The 18,028-nt window shown below is 38.4% G+C and overlaps 1 long non-coding RNA gene across 1 annotated transcript in view; it reads right to left on the bottom strand.

The window, feature by feature from the left end:
- Window positions 1–9,179: 9,179 nt before the first annotated feature.
- Window positions 9,180–18,028, bottom strand: part of LOC131199208 (uncharacterized) — a 70,019-nt gene continuing 61,170 nt past the window's right edge. Inside the window, exon 4 of the long non-coding RNA XR_009155296.1 lies at window positions 9,180–9,295. This is a non-coding gene — a long non-coding RNA (uncharacterized LOC131199208). The remainder of the gene's footprint in view (window positions 9,296–18,028) is intronic.

Genomic DNA, 18,028 nt, shown 5'->3' with positions numbered 1-18,028 from the left:
ATTTGTGCTTGGAACATCTGCTTGCTTGCATTTTAGGAGCTCATAGGACTATTCAAAACACTCATTGTTTCTTCATGGATGCAGAGGTGGTACTAATCAAAATATATTTTCTTTTGTAAAAGTAAGAATTCCAGCAATAGTTCTAGGTAGTATATTCCCAACCATGGGCACACAAATATAGCGTTTTTTATTTACATTTACATATGACAGGACCGCAGATACTGCCTTCTTCTTAGTGTTATCCACAGCTAGGGCATATTTTCCTTAGCTACTCCAGACTTAACATACTATTTCTCCTTCTAACATAATTTTTGCTATAGGGACAATCCCTCTGAAGCTTAATTGATATGATTAATAGCAGTCAGAACTGGAATCTGCCCAGCAACCATTAACTGTTTTAGATTGCTAAGGCACAGTTCCTTCCTTCTGGTTAATGGGCACTGGCCTCCCTAAACATTTTGGCTTCTGCAGAGACATCTTTCCATAATGCTCGACCAATGCTTTCCAAAGCCGTGATCCTCTTCAGTGCTGCCATCTTTGTAACACTGAGATGAAGGAGTAAGGAATCAAGTCCCTGCCTCAATCTGCTGCTAGAGAAATTCTTTCCGTTGCTCCATGCAAAAGAGAACCAAAATAATCATCTCTACCCAGTCACATCCCAGCTCTATGCAAGGGGCATTTGTCTGGTTTTATAGAATAGAATAGAATAGAATAGAATAGAATTTTTATTGGCCAAGTGTGATTGGACACACAAGGAATTTGTCTTGGTGCATATGCTCTCAGTGTACATAAAAGAAAAGATACGTTCATCAAGGTACAACATTTACAACACAATTGATGATCAATATATCAATATAAATCATAAGGATTGCCAGCAACAAGTTATAGTCATACAGTCATAAATGGAAAGAGATTGGTGATGGGAACTATGAAACGATTAATAGTAGTGCAGATTCAGTAAATAGTCTGACAGTGTTGAGGGAATTATTTGTTTAGCAGAGTGATGGCCTTCGGGAAAAAACTGTTCTTGTGTCTAGTTGTTCTGGTGTGCAGTGCTCTATAGCGTCGTTTTGAGGGTAGGAGTTGAAACAGTTTATGTCCAGGATGCGAGGGATCTGCAAATATTTTCACATGCATATTCAATGCATATTGTGCTACTAAGTAGAGCATAAAAAACATTTGCTAGACCAGTTCTTGAATACAGCTCATCTGTTTGGAATCCGCACTGCATATCGGACATAAATACAATCGAGAGAGTCCAGAGGTATTTCACAAGAAGAGTCCTCCACTCCTCTGCTCACAATAAAATACCTTATGCCACCAGACTCCAAATTTTGGGCTTAGACAGCTTAGAACTATGCAGACTTCAGTCTGACCTAAGCATAGTACATAAAATTATCTACCACAATGTTCTACCTGTCAATGACTACTTCAGCTTCAATCACAGCAATACACGAGCAAATAATAGATACAAAATCAAGGTAAACCGCTCCAGACTTGATTGCAGAAAATATGACTTCAGTAACAGAATGATCAATGCCTAGAATGCACTACCTGACTCTGTAGTTTCTTCCCCAAACCACCAAAACTTTAAGCTTAAACTGTCTACTGTTGACCTTACCCTATTCTTAAGAGGTCTGTAAGGGGCGTGCATAAGAGCACCAGTGTGCCTACCAGCCCTGTCCTAATATTCCTTTTTTACTTACTCTTTTCATGTATCCAAATTATGTTTATACTTTTACTTGTTATCTTATATATGATTAACAAAAATAAATTAAAGAAAATAATAAACAAAAGTCTGCAAAATTTCTATGAATGGGAGGTACAATTGCTGAAAGGCAACACTCTCTGAAGGGTATGCTAAATACTATGACTTTTGAAGATTGTGATCTTTAAACTGTCATCTTGAATATTCCATGCTCAAAATAAAGACATTCATTGTTTTCAAGTGTTTTGTTTCAAGGCCAAACCAAAACATGTGACTTTCTTCTCTTCTTGGAACAAACCTTGGCCGTTTCAATCAGTGTCCGTTTGAATATTCAAACTGCTTTGAGACTAAGGTTAGGGACTGTGTTTGTGTCTGTGTGATGTGATCACATTGGGTTTTTCCCAATTTTTTTCAGTCTAGCCAATGAAAAGTAGGGACTAGTTATGATACTGTTTCTATTGATTTTGTGATGGTGTGGAAGTGTGGAAATAGAGAAAAAGGAAGAATGTCACAACTGCATATCTCTCAGTTATTAGTGATCGATCGATCTGTCTATCATCTGCCAATCTCTCTCTCTCTCTCATCTACCAATCTCTCTCTCTCTCAACTGTCTGTTATGTCCAGGATGCAAGGGGTCTGTAAATATTTTCACCTGTATGCAAACCAATTCACTGTGGTTTGCATACAGGCTCAGCTACAAGCCACCTACTCAAGTCAGGCAAGCACCTTCATAAGGTCATATATAAACAGAATGCAATTTGTTTCTGCTCTAATAGCAGAAACTTCTGAGAATGCAGCTTTGAAGTTGTTCATACCTGTTTCCCAGAGTTTTTCTAGAATGCTATTTGAGAGTAGTTGGGGATTCAACATTGCTTTGTTAGCACATGCAGGATGGGGGGAGATGATGAAAGTTTGTTTACCTTTTCTCAATGAAAGCTAAGGAGGAGCTTTTAAAGGAAACAGCTGTAGAAGCTTAGATAATAAAGTGAGGTTGCCCATTTCGTCAGATGAAGCACCTCAATCCTCTTTATTTACTTAGCTAAGAAACTCTCAACAACGGATTTTCATTCTTCATCAGGGGAAATAGACTATTTCAACTGCAGAATGCTTCCTTTATTTTGTTTTTGTTTTTCACTTGTGTCCTTTCTAAATCCTAGGAAAGTCAGAGATGGCTAATTAACTCAGGATCTGGAAACATTTACTACCTATTTTATGAATGTGTTCTATGCGAAAAGACAAAAGGAAAGAAGGTTTCTAAGGGAGTTACTCAGGGCCAGTTCTACCGTTGGGCTGAGTGAGTTTCTTGCCTCAGTGTTGAGGCAGGATCTGAGAGACGGTGGAGCAGGCCAGTAGATGAGCAGCCTTGCAACCTTTTCCTCAGACTTAGCTCTCCCTTTGCTACAAAAGTGTTTGTTTGTTTATTAACTTTATTGGCCATCCATCCTACCATATCAGAGGGTAACTCTCGATGGCTTACAATGACATCTTAGTTAAGACATAAACAGTTAAAAACAAACTTTACAACCAAAAAACATGGGGGAGGGCGGGGGAGAGGAATGGAGGAGGAGGCAGGATCTGTTATTATTCAACCACCTCCATTGCACTGATCCCCCGCTGGTGCCCCAAGCCGACTGGCAAAGCCACATCTTTAGGCCTTTATGCAAAGATAGGAGGGTTGGGGCCAACCTCACATCGGGCGGGGGGTGGGAGGGGGCAAGATGTTCCAGAGGGCAAGAGCAACAGCAGAGAAAGGCCTCCCCCTGGACCCCGCCAGCTAGAATACTCAGGCTGACGGGACCTGCAGCAGGCCTCCTCTGCCAGCACGAGTGGTGTGGGCCTATCTCAGTGGGGTGAGATGGTCCCTCAAGTAACCTAGACCCATGCCATGAAGGGCTTTAAAACTGAACACCTTGAACTGCACCCAGAAGCAGACTGGTAAAACCAGTGCAGCTCACTGGTTACAGGGACCACTCTTGGGGTCCCCAAGGGTCCATTCTTGGGGTCCCCAAAACTACCTGCACTGCCACACTCTGCACCAGATGTAGCTTCCCAATGGTCTTCAAGCATAGCCCCATGTAGAGCGCATTACAAGAGTCCAGTTCTTAACTCTATAGACTCCCTCCAATGCCTCGGGTGCTGTAGAAGATCAATTCTATCACAGTGTTCAGTTTTGTACCAGATTCATACCTGTTATAAGTACCAGAAAGTGAGAGCAGGAGGGCAAACATTTTTCTTTACTTCCAGCAGCAAAATATTTTCAGCGATAGGTATGGTTTTATGTCTTAGAACTAGCCAAACATTCCTAAGTTACCCATCACATTCAGATGCAGTAGAATATGTTATCCTATCACCCAACTGAAGAAGCTTTCAAGTAATCTGAGAGAACTTTTATACATAGGATGGTTGGAGGAGCAGCATTTGGTCCTTCAGTTTGGCAACAAAATATCTTACATCAACCCTGAAATACTTGCTAGGAGCAATGCGTTCAAGAATGTGAAGGAGAACCCTATGATGTCTGAAGGTGTATGCAGGCCTATGCAGGCTAAAAATCAAAACAACTCACATATGGGTAGACTGTGTATAGAGTTGCACCATGAGGGTTTATTTTCCGTGAATGTCATTTGTCTTTCATTTCAAAAACCTAACAGTAGAACTGTATTCATGCTTCATTTGCTCTTACTCATTCAGTCTGAACAACATCTCAATTATGTATGCCATAAAAGTTAAGAGTAGGTTTGAGCCACTGAATTTAGAAGAGAAAAATCCAAATGAACAGTGGAACAGATGCAAGATGACACCATGGAAATTGCTGGAAAATATGTGTCACTCCAAAAACCAAAGAGAACAAACTGATGACTATCTGATGACATGTAGAAAGTTTGGAAAGGTAAAATACAATTCAATAATAGATCACGTCTCAGACTCAATCTATATATATGCACAGTAAGAGACAAACTGTATCAGATCCATTCTCTTCAGTTTAGGTTGACCGTGATTTATTTATATTAAAAATATAGCATTGGTAGCTCAGTGCAGAATCTGTGAAAGCACTTCCTACAGATGGCTATCCAACCTATTTCAATAAAGAACATGATAATTCATGAGATAGGCCAGGGGTCTCCAACCTGGGCAACTTTAAGACTTGTGGACTTCAGCTCCCAGAGTTCCTCAGCCAGCAAAGCTCTGGGAGTTGAAGTCCACAAGTCTTAAAGTTGCCCAGGTTGGAGACCCCTGAGATAGGCTATTTCACTGATTTGCAACTCTTACTGTCAAGATTTTTAAAAAAACTTACTACAGCCAAACCAGGTTTTCCCTCATCCTAAACGTGTGTTGTTCATTTTTTTCTCCAGAAATACAACACTTTGTTTCTTCTTGTCCATTTCATCCCACTGTTCAAGTCTGCTTAGATTTTTTTTTGGTAAAAAAATTGTCTTATTCTCTCCCAGAATGCTAGCTGCTTCCCCTAGTTTTATATTATATGTAAATTTATGAACATCCCCTGAACCCCTTTATACTGATCATTAATCAAAGCATTGAACAGCACAGGGTTCATGAAATAGGCCTGTGATAATCCATTTAACACTATGCTCCAAGTTGATATTGACCCAATTATGCATACTTTCATGTTCTGTCATTCAGCCACTTAAGTCCCTGTGTAACAGCTGAATCATATTCTATTTTTTTATCAATAATGCTAGATTTTGTCACATACTTTCTTGAAATAATTCTTTCACGGGTGACAAGGTTTTGTTCTTGCTATTCAAACCAGGTTTAATTGTCTTTGAATATATCAGCTGAATCATATTCTATTTTTTTTATCAATAATGATAGACTTTGTCACATACTTTCTTGAAATAATTCTTTCACGGGTGACAAGGTTTTGTTCTTGCTATTCAAACCAGGTTTAATTGTCTTTGAATATATCTGATGAATTTCAATAAATCCCTTAAATTAACAGGTGTTTCTTTGAGAATGTAAGATCACATGTAAAGATCACATGTAAAACTATCAGAAGCGTATCATTAGAACTGACATCTTCAGCTTTAGCCTGGCTTTGCTAGATGCCAGCCTGCCAGGGAATCGCTGGAATTGTGGGGAAGGGGGAAACTGAAACTACTGATTGTGCTGTCCCATGACATCAGTCAAGGCCACAGGCGTGGGAGGGGAAGCATAACAGGTAACCACCTATCCTGCCAATGCAGGGACCATTAGCAAAATAAACGCTTTGAATGTAACTAGACAATAGAGAGATAACAGGGGGGAAGGAACAGGAAAAGGGAAAATTAACTAGGGAACCTTCGTGTAGACTTGAGTTCTGGCTTTGCTGTACTGAAATCACTTGGACTTTAGTAAAAGTATATCTTTCGCACAGTGGTGAAATCCAAATTTTTTTACTACTGGTTCCGTGGGTGCGGCTTAGTGGGCGTGGTGTGGCTTGGTGGGCATGGCTTGGTGGGCATGGCAGGGGAAGAATACTGTAAAATCTCCATTCTCTCCCCACTCCTGGGGGAAGGACATTGCAAAATCTCCATTCCCACCCCACTCTGGGGCCAGCCAGAGGTGGCATTTGCCGGTTCTCCAAACTACTCAAAATTTCCACTACCGATTCTCCGAACTACTCAAAATTTCTGCTACTGATTCTCTGAACTACTGAAATTTTCCACTCTTCCAGAACCTGTCAGAATCTGCTGGATTTCACCCCTGCTTTCACACAAATGGAGTCAAAGGGTTTTTTTTCCTAAGGAACTAAGGCGGGATAGGTGTTTTGATACAGGAGAATTTTCAGCTGCCATTTGTGAGGGACTCAACTGAGAAGATGTTTGGGGTAATTTATTTCTATCAATAAATTATTCTTCAGGATATATTTGATTTCAAACTCTTGTTAGCTGCCACCTGTTTTGACCGTGTCCTTTAAATGACTTGCTGCATTCGATCAGAAATAATATCCAATAAACCTCCGGAATATATCAGTATAAGATCAATTCTGCATTTGTAGTTATCATCTCTGCTATTGAATTAAATACATACATTAGGGGGAAAAAGAATCATTGTAGAGATAATTTACAAGCAACTAAATAATTTTTAATAATTTAAATGACTTGCTGCATTCGATCAGAAATAATATCCAATAAATCTCCGGAATATATCAGTATAAGATCAATTCTGTATTTGTAGTTATCATCTCTGCTATTGAATTAAATACATACATTGGGGAAAAAAGAATCAATGTAATGATAATTTACAAGCAACTAAATAATTTTTAGTATTTATAAAATTATCCCTGGTTGCTTGTAATAATCATCTAGATAGAGAAGGTTGCTCCACATTGCATAGGGATATGGTGTTTTTTTTACTGGATGGTACATACAAACTACATTTGAGAATTAATCTTCTGAACTCATATTAACAATGAAACATTTTGTTAGACTACAACTGTACATCTATGTCCCTCCAACTCAAATTAATCTTAGAAAGTAAATTTAGGATCATAAAATATCACTATAAATACAATGAACAAAAGTTTGACATCTTTGACCCTCGAGTAGTTTGGTTATAATTCTTCCTCAAGAAGAGACATTCCCAAGAAAACTGGAAGAGCTTTTCTTAAGGGAACATTGTGCCATCACATGAGACACAGTCAGCCCTGACTACTGACAAAGAATTTCTTTCAGCTCGCTAATTGAATAACCTGGAGCCATGAATGATACTTTTTGATTTTTACAAATATTGAGAGTTATGATATGGTTTATGTTTTTCTTGTTATATAATAGGCTCCAAATATAACTCTTGAGAAAATTGAAATTATTCATGTGTTTATATGATCACACATTAACACACAGACACACAGAGAGTGGGGTGCTTGGGGTGTGTATCAGGGGTGAAATCTACTTACCTTCCCTACTGGTTCGGATGTATGTGCGCCATGCGTGCGCTCGCTCCACTCACGCACGCACCATCATCCCATCCAATTTTTTTACCCTCTGTGCATGTGTAGAGGGTTCAAAACCAGGAAGTAACGATATCCGAGCAGGTGGGCAGAGCCTCGTGCTGCCGCCGCTACCTGTTCGCTGACCCATGCATTGTGCCGCTACCAGTTCGCACGAGCCAGCAGGATTTCACCACTGGTGTCTATCTTTAAAAGAATGATTCTTTTCATTCCTTTCATTCATTAAGATTTTATTTGCATTCATGGAACTTTATTTTGTAGGGTTCTTGTGACACTGATATAAGTGTCAATACAGATAGCCTTCAACTTACAATAGTTCATTTAGTGACTGTTTGAAGTTATGGTGCCACTGAAAAAAGTGATTTATGGCTTGGTAAGTGTTTGGTATTTAAGTCGGTCACAATGTCCCGGGGTCACATGTTTCCCTTTTGCGACCTTCTGACAAGCAAAGTCAACGGGGAATCCAGATTCACTTAATAACTGTGTTACTAACTTAATAAATGCAATGGTTCAGTTAACAAATGGGGTAAGAAAAGTCGTAAAATGGGGCAAAACTCACGTAACAAATGTTTTGCTTAGCAACAGAAAGTTTCGGCTCAATTGTAGTTATAAGTTGAGGATCACATGTACTTGGTTGAAATTTGATCAGAACAACAAAGCTGCCTTTTCATCTTTCATTTATTCCAGGGGTCTCCAATCTTGGCAATTTTAAGACTTGTGGACTTCAATTCCCAGAATTGTGGGAATTGTGGGAGTTGAAGTCCACAAGTCTTAAAGTTGCCAAGATTGAAGATCCCTGATTTATTCACTTGTGTCAGCAGCCTACAGAGCTGGCAACGGAGTCGGACAGTGATGAGGCTAAGGTGAGGCCAGGGCCATCGGGAAGTGAGATGCAGACTCCAGAGTCTCCAGAGATTGATAGTAGTGAGGCAGAGGAACAGGAGGAGCGTGTTCCTAATGCACGCATGAGAAGAGCTGCCAGAAGGCAAGAGCCTCTCTGCTCAAGCAGAGAGGACAACTCGGGAGTAGAGCCAAGAGATGATTGGCCCATCCTATAAGGCTTAAAACAGACCAGCACCCGTGTTTGGCCTTTGCTGGAAAACAACGTTGTAGTTGCGTCTTCTGCTTCATCTTCTGCTTCGTCTACGTCTTGCCTTTATTTTTGTGACTTGTGAACGTTTGTCAAGAAAGGCCTTTGGCAGTTTGCCTAATTGGACCAAGGTTTACGATAGGACTGAGGAATTTGTGTTGGGAGGCATTTGTTTTAATTTGAGTTGAACGACGCTGAAAATGAAGTAATTCTCAGCTGTTTGAATAAAGTTCGTTTGTTTTTTCATGGACTGAGTTTATTACTACTTACTTAGACAACAACTTGCTTTTTCCATAAGCTATATGTTACTCATTTCTAACCTATCGGAATTACACGTTGCAGCATGTCCATAGTTTAGAGGTTGTAAACTTTTGATTTTGATCATTCTGTCTTCAAGTGTTATCCTCTTTCAGATAAAAACAGGACAAAAATGAGACTTTTTATTTTATTTTTATTTATTAAATTTCGTGGCTCTCCATCTCCCCTACATGGTGACTCTAGGTGGCTTCATGACTTCAGAAAGGTGATATCATCTGGAAGCTCTTTCAAACTGTATGGAAGAATACATGTTGCAAATTAAAAAAATATTTCTGGATGCTGCTGCATATGCAACATTTGTTCAGATGGAATGCACCACACAGTAAGCTTTCTAAATTTCAAAAAATATATATACAAGAACCAAGCTTATAATAATTAAATTTACCAAATCCATCAGATTTGGAAATGTTCCTTTATCAAATCCATCAAATTTGGCAGTGTTCAGGCATTTCTCCATAAACATTTTCTCTGTATTCTTGGGGATTTTGATATTTTTAATCTAATAGATATATAAATTTAGTTTTTCAGCAGTGTAAATAACTTCGATTTTAAATCTGCCTATCCAGATTTTTTACAAAGGTTGCTACAATATAAATGCAAATGTCTGCCCTGGGAAACTAAAATAATTCATGCTTTCTTTTATTAAGTGGAATATCCTTGGCATGCCATCCTGCCGCATCAAATGCTTTCATTAGTCCAGAAGGGAGGGAGGGAGAAAGGAAGAGAAACATAAGTTTACAAATAATTGCAATTGGGGCACTGGCATTATAGAAGAAAAAAGTGAAACAAGTTGTTTTAGATCACTCAACTGTAAGCAAAAGAAGAAAATCCTGAAGATGGCGTGATGCTATTGTAAAGATAATTTGAAACAGTATTTGGAAGGATTGAAAGCTTGGCTTTCAAAATAAATTCCAGAAAAAGATATGGGACTTACTCTGAAGAGCTGGAGCAGTAATAACTTGGATGGAGTAACAAAGTGCTAGATTGCCAGACATTTCTGACGTTCTCCTGGCTGATTCTGGCCGGGCAAGAATTGGGGGTAATCTGTCTTTTTTCATTATAGGTTCCCACAGATTTCAATAGGAGGACATAGTTCTAATCTAAATCAGCCTAGACAGAACCTGTTAATTGATAACTTAGTGAGTTATAACTTTTAATCAGCTGAGTTTCCTGTCAGAGGTTTTATCATAGCACTGATTGGTCACTTTGCTTTTCTTCCTGGTTTTAGACAATGCAACACACCCAGTTGTGCACTGCAACACACCCAATTGTTTCCTGTAATTAACTGGAGCTCATACATGTTTCCTATTTGGATTACAAAAATTAACAGCTCCCCCAGATAGCGGGAAGAATGAATAGTCTGCACACACAACTGCTGGGGGAAAAATGAAATCAATGAATAAGACTAATGCAGAAGCTTCAAGCTTCAACCAATTACTATCTGGGTTGAATCAATGTTTAGTGATTGTATCTACCCCTGTGGTGATCTCATTCTACTCAAAACAACTGTAGGCACAGAAGAAAATGAATCATAATTTTGATTTAGAAGAAAAATGATCATATTCTGTTATTCTACCACTTCCCCAAACTTAGCTTTTAAGCTGGGCTTGTAAAAGCTATTGAATTTTATTTGGAAAAGGCTACATCTTCAATGAAAACTTTCTTAAGCCTGTTATGAAATCTGCCAGTCACATCCATTATTGATGTCATGGTTGTAACGCAGTTTTGCTGTGTAAGTACACATCTTGTTCCAAATTCAAGTGCAGCTGTCCATAATTACTCATATATTATCATTCCAGCCACATTTGTCACTCTTGGAGGATGCTAGCTCAGATGGGGTATGGATCCAAATTCTTTATCATGTCAGTACCTAAGTTCCCATTGGTGTAAACATTTATAAAGGTGTCCCAAAAGTGCTTTTTCAGGACTTTCAACTGGACTTTCTTGCTTTTTCTCTGAAAATGTTTCACTTCTCATCCAAGAAGCTTCTTCAGCTCTGACAGGATAGTAGGGAATGGAAGGATTTATATTCCTTGCAAACAGCTGGTCATTTGCATCGTTTTAGAGAGTTGTTGAAGCACTTGGAGGTTTATTGGTGTCCTCAGGGTCACCTGAGTAGTGTTCCTGGTTCCTTTAGCCTGCAATTTTTTTCCTCTGAAAATCCATTTCTACTCCCACACCATTCAAAGGGTGTTCATCCCAAATTGTATAGCTAAAAGGCTGTAGAGATTCTCGGTCATCCAGGTCATGGTTGTCCCAAAGGTGCTTTTTCAGGAGGCAACTGGACTTTATTTTTTCTTTGAAGACGTTTTGCTTCTCATCCAAGAAGCTTCTTCAGCTCTGACAGGATAGTGGGGAATGGAAGGATTTATATTCAGGGTCGCTGAAGCACTTGGAGGTTTATCTGTGTCTTCAGGATCACCTGAGTAATGCTCCTGATTCCTACAGTCTGCAATTCTTTTCTCTGAAAAATTTATAAAGATGATGTAGGCCAGAATTTGCAAGCATTAAACAAGATGACTAAGGTTTATATCCTGTATATAAATATCATTGCTGCTAGCCTCATCTTCAACAATCTCTCAAGCACATCACCTCATTAACTCAGAATTTTCCATGCTGGTTGGGAAATTCTGGAAGCTGAAGTCCGCACATCGTAAAGTTGCCAAGTTTGAAAAACACTGCTTTAACCCATCACTTAGAACCCATTTGGAAGCATTAGTAGAGGCTAGACTTAAACAAATTTAGGGAATGGAGCTCTTTAAAGGAGCTGGACAATTAGAAACAAATAAACAAAGAAAAATTGGCTTATAGGATCCCTTTTCCCCTTTAAGTTTATTCGAGGCACAATGAAACAAGAATTAGCAAGTCTTGCTGGTGTAGAGGTTTTCTACTTATAAATTTGGGGTAAAAGGAATTATAGTAGACCTGGCCTTTTAACTATCACTTTTTGTCATTGTTATCATTCCATAACTTTGTATTCATTTCTGATTCTGATAATCACTTCATTTGTTTAACTTCATGTTGTCAACACGTTATGCTTATTAAACTTAGGACCTTTTCTTACTGTTTAATTGAAATGCTCCCTGCCTATCCTTGAATGAGCGTAAAAGTAAGACAGCATAAAATTTCCTGAAGCCATCATTCCTAACTTGCCTCATTGCAGTCCCCTGGCTACCCTCCAATCTAATAAACTGTTGGAAGAAATGTCCATCTGGGGTCAGTTCCAAGTGGGGAGAAAGACACTGGAAACATGGTGGCTGTTTGGAAAGATGGTTTAATGGTGGACAGGACCACATGGTTTGAGGTCCTAGGCAAAAAGGCACGTACGTGTGTGTGTGTGTGAGAGAGAGAGAGAGAGAGAGAGAGATTTATACCCTCTGTTGGGCTTTGAATTTGAGCTTGTATTCTGATTGGTTGCAAGACTCCCACAGGGCCATACAGGGGTAACTTTGTAGGTTGTGTCTTTTGAGTCCCAAGCTTGGTTGAGCCTTGCTGGGTGATGATGTAATCAAAGGGCTTTGGGAGTCCTATTATGGCTCCGCCTGCAGGAAGTAGATCTTTGTTATGTAGAATAGACTGGCCCAGGCCTTAATGGCCCATTGACAAAGGTGGTGGTGGGCTCAGTTTCTGCCTTCCTTTTAGGGGAAATATTCTGCCTTTTTAATATTTCCTAAAATATCTCATTTTCCTAGGAGAGGGGTGGCTGCTAATTTCCTATAAAACACATCTAGAAGATGTTACATATTTATCCTTGGACGGTGTCAGAATCAAGAGGAACATGCTACTTTGACACTGGTACTTAAGATTGTCTTGTGAGCCAAAAATAAGATGAAGGACACATCATAAGGACACAGTAGAAGATATATTTCTAGACATATTTCTGCTAGTAAGTGCTTGGAAAGCAGAACAGGGAAAGAGAAAAGAGCTCTCCGCTTTTAAGCTTTATCTGTGCATACTTATGCAAAAAAAAGTATATCATTTGTTTTTGTAATGCATTTTCCAAACAAAATTTTAGCTCTTTCATTCCAAGACACAGTTAAGGAATTGATTTATAACCCTATTCCCTGGCTTAGCAGTGCTGTCTAATATTGATAAATGCTTGTTTCATCTTGTAATAGATCAGAGCTAGGGATTCGGTGGTTCTCTGTCCAAATTCAGGTGACATATATGTGGTAAGAACTAAATTGAGAAAATAAGACAATTAGTACTTTCACCATCATACAAGATGTGTCTTTGAATGTACTTGAACAGCTGCAGCCTGTCTGAGTTTTTGACAGCCTTCTGACCTCATAAATTATGAAGCAGGGATCTGTGATCTAGAGGTCATTTGCTGAATTTTGTCTCATGACCTCCACACAGCCAGATGTCTTGTCCTCTTGTAGGAAATAAGTAAAATTGGACTTTGTTCTGAGAACAACACTCAGTTAAATATTCCAGTCATGGGACAGGCTGTCCTGAAAGGATAGGATCACTGATGTCAAAGAGATACAGGGCTTTTTATTGTTATTATTACCGAGGTTAATTTTCGACCAGAAATGGAATAAGGAGAAAGGGTTGATAAAATGGTATACATTGTCCAGATAACTGAGAACATTTCCAGTCAAAATGTGTAAGGAAATGTGTAATGCCTGTCCTTGTTCATTCAAAAGCATTATTGGTAATATAGATTAAGCAACCTAAATAGAATGTCATAGTTTAATTATCTCAGTTGGTATTTTTTGCCCCAAATTTAATTGTCAAGAATTATTTCTCAAAGGGGTATTATCAGTAAGTGTATATTTGATGTCATCCGAAGTAGATTCAGCTCTCTTCGAAGTAATCTTTAAAAATAAGTTCTTGCTTAAACTAGTCTTCCCTTATCTACATGCTTGTTTTTAAAATGTGTGGGCTTCTTTTCAAATCTAATACTTTCAGATATACTATAATTTCCTATAGTCTCTAGACCAGCTCCACGAATGGGAAAAACATAGTGAAACGTCAGGTGACAGCAATGTGACGTGGTGTGTTTGACATCTGTGCTCTAGACCAGGGGTCTTCAACCTTGGCAACTTTAAGACTTGTGGACTTCAATTCCCAGAATCTGAGAGCTTCCTGGCTGAGGAATTCTGGAGTTGAAGTCCACAAGTCTTAAAGTTGCCAAGGTTGAAGACCCCTGGTCTAGACAGTTGGCCATTCTGTGTAATTTTGCATGAGTTTTTTTTTATCAATTCTCTGCAGCTTGAAAACCAATTCCACGTTCTCATACTGTTATGGAATGTATGGCCATAAAGATGCCATCAACTGTGAGACAGTTCTCACTCACCAGCATCAGAAGTTATTTCTGGTCCTTTGCTTTTACCAACAATGTGTAGTGCAGTGATTCAAAATGCCAGTTATTCAGAAGCTACATGTTTTGGAGGACAACAAGGATGTTTTCATTTTGGGTGTCGTGAACTGCCCAGGGTTTGGTGGAAGCAGTTCATCACACCTCATAAAAATATAGATTTGACTAACAATTGTCATGGAGCTCAAATTGGATCAGAGCTAGGGATTCGGTGGTTCTCTGTCCAAATTCAGGTGACATATATGTGGTAAGAACTAAATTGAGAAAATAAGACAATTAGTACTTTCACCATCATACAAGATGTGTCTTTGAATGTACTTGAACAGCTGCAGCCTGTCTGAGTTTTTGACAGCCTTCTGACCTCATAAATTATGAAGCAGGGATCTGTGATCTAGAGGTCATTTGCTGAATTTTGTCTCATGACCTCCACACAGCCAGATGTCTTGTCCTCTTGTAGGAAATAAGTAAAATTGGACTTTGTTCTGAGAACAACACTCAGTTAAATATTCCAGTCATGGGACAGGCTGTCCTGAAAGGATAGGATCACTGATGTCAAAGAGATACAGGGCTTTTTATTGTTATTATTACCGAGGTTAATTTTCGACCAGAAATGGAATAAGGAGAAAGGGTTGATAAAATGGTATACATTGTCCAGATAACTGAGAACATTTCCAGTCAAAATGTGTAAGGAAATGTGTAATGCCTGTCCTTGTTCATTCAAAAGCATTATTGGTAATATAGATTAAGCAACCTAAATAGAATGTCATAGTTTAATTATCTCAGTTGGTATTTTTTGCCCCAAATTTAATTGTCAAGAATTATTTCTCAAAGGGGTATTATCAGTAAGTGTATATTTGATGTCATCCGAAGTAGATTCAGCTCTCTTCGAAGTAATCTTTAAAAATAAGTTCTTGCTTAAACTAGTCTTCCCTTATCTACATGCTTGTTTTTAAAATGTGTGGGCTTCTTTTCAAATCTAATACTTTCAGATATACTATAATTTCCTATAGTCTCTAGACCAGCTCCACGAATGGGAAAAACATAGTGAAACGTCAGGTGACAGCAATGTGACGTGGTGTGTTTGACATCTGTGCTCTAGACCAGGGGTCTTCAACCTTGGCAACTTTAAGACTTGTGGACTTCAATTCCCAGAATCTGAGAGCTTCCTGGCTGAGGAATTCTGGAGTTGAAGTCCACAAGTCTTAAAGTTGCCAAGGTTGAAGACCCCTGGTCTAGACAGTTGGCCATTCTGTGTAATTTTGCATGAGTTTTTTTTTATCAATTCTCTGCAGCTTGAAAACCAATTCCACGTTCTCATACTGTTATGGAATGTATGGCCATAAAGATGCCATCAACTGTGAGACAGTTCTCACTCACCAGCATCAGAAGTTATTTCTGGTCCTTTGCTTTTACCAACAATGTGTAGTGCAGTGATTCAAAATGCCAGTTATTCAGAAGCTACATGTTTTGGAGGACAACAAGGATGTTTTCATTTTGGGTGTCGTGAACTGCCCAGGGTTTGGTGGAAGCAGTTCATCACACATCTCATAAAAATATAGATTTGACTAACAATTGTCATGGAGCTCAAATTGGATCAGAGCTAGGGATTCGGTGGTTCTCTGTCCAAATTCAGGTGACATATATGTGGTAAGAACTAAATTGAGAAAATAAGACAATTAGTACTTTCACCATCATACAAGATGTGTCTTTGAATGTACTTGAACAGCTGCAGCCTGTCTGAGTTTTTGACAGCCTTCTGACCTCATAAATTATGAAGCAGGGATCTGTGATCTAGAGGTCATTTGCTGAATTTTGTCTCATGACCTCCACACAGCCAGATGTCTTGTCCTCTTGTAGGAAATAAGTAAAATTGGAAGTGTCTTGGCGTTTGACGAAGTCTCATTCGTCATCTTCAGGCTTCAGCCGTGCTTCTGAAGCACGGCTGAAGCCTGAAGATGACGAATGAGACTTCGCCGAAACGCCGCCAAGACACTTCCAATTTTACACGGGAGAAAACCCAACAACCAAAGACCTATATACAAACACCGTGAAAACCTCAGAAAACAAATATATATATATATATATATATATATATATATATATATATATATATATATATATATATATATATATATATATATATATATATATATATATATATATATATATAATGAAGCAATAATTACATTAGCAATCATTCAGCCTATTCCATGAAGGTTTATAGAATGAAACTAAACAAACAGATTGCTATAATTCATGTTGATTTTTAAAGCAATCTCATTAAAATAAGATGTAAATAATACTTTATAATGTATGGAAGACTATTAGCTTAATACCACATAAAATTTCCAAATTTGTAAAGGCAATCCTTTTGAGCCATGGTGGTGCAGTGGTTAGAATGCAGTATTACAAGCTAATTCTACTGCTTGTTGATTGCCAACAGTTTGGCAGTTCAATTCTCACCAGCTTAATTTTGACTCAGCCTTCCATTCTTCCGAGGTTGGTAAAATGAGGACCCAGGTTGTTGGGGGTAATATGCTGACTCATAAACTGCTTAGAGAGGGCTGTAAAGCACTGTGAAGTGATATATAAGTCTAAGTGGTATTGCTATTTTGAAGTAAGTTTTGTAATCAAAGGAAGGACACAATCCATGCACAATTAAACTCTTATTGATTCAAGGCACATTAAAATTAAAGATGCCTTTATTGCATCGCTAAAATGATAGATATTATGTATTACTAAGAATTATCAATGTGTCATAAAATAGCAAACAAGTTTTTCCATACTGTAGAATTCTCCAGACGAGATGATACACAAAGAAATCACTCCTTTCGGTGAGATTTATCTTGTATAAATTCACTCAGCCTGGATTCAGTTCCAATATTTTTGTCATTGACTGCTACTTAACTTGGCAGATTTTGTAAACTATTTTTTTTAAAAAAGAACTGACTTAAAATGTACATCCCGAAGGTAATGATGGCAGTTAGAGTTTTACAATACAGCTAAGTTTCAGTCTTCTGCACAATTACATAGGAATGAATGCAGGGGTGAAATCCAGCAGGTTCTGACAGGTTCTGGAGAATCGGTAGCTGAAATTTTGAGTAGTTCGGAGAACCGGCAAATGCCATCTCTGGCTGGCCCCAAAGTGGGGAGGGAATGGACATTTTGCAGTATCCTTCCCTTGCCATGCCCACTAAGCCACGCCCACAGAACCAGTAGTAAAAATATTTGGATTTCACCACTGAATGAATCCCACTAAACTCAGACAAATTTAGTTCCGAGGACACTTTTGTAAAGCTATGCTAAAAGAACGGAAAATCTCTTTTGCCAGTGGATAAAGCATAGTAAAATATATTAGCATTTAAGAACAAACAATAGAAACACTCAGAAATGATTTGTACAAAATGCAGTTGAACAACCTCATTGAAATGTTAAGAAACTTGTTTTGTCAGAAAAGAATGAAATAAAATTTCTATGATAGTACCTCCTTAGATTTTTCATAGGTTTCAAAATGTAAAAAAAACCCCAAAAAAAACTATCTACATTTTTATCTTAAGTTTTGAAGCTCACTACCACAGGAACAAAATTAACTTTTTGAGTCTGACAAACTTTGATATCAGAATAGACAAGATGACATAAATG

This window comes from Ahaetulla prasina, chromosome 5 (assembly GCF_028640845.1).
Source record: "Ahaetulla prasina isolate Xishuangbanna chromosome 5, ASM2864084v1, whole genome shotgun sequence".
NCBI classification, from domain to species: Eukaryota; Metazoa; Chordata; class Lepidosauria; order Squamata; family Colubridae; genus Ahaetulla; species Ahaetulla prasina.
The sequence above is the reverse complement of the archived record's forward strand: the minus strand, read 5'-3'. Positions and strand labels throughout refer to the sequence as shown.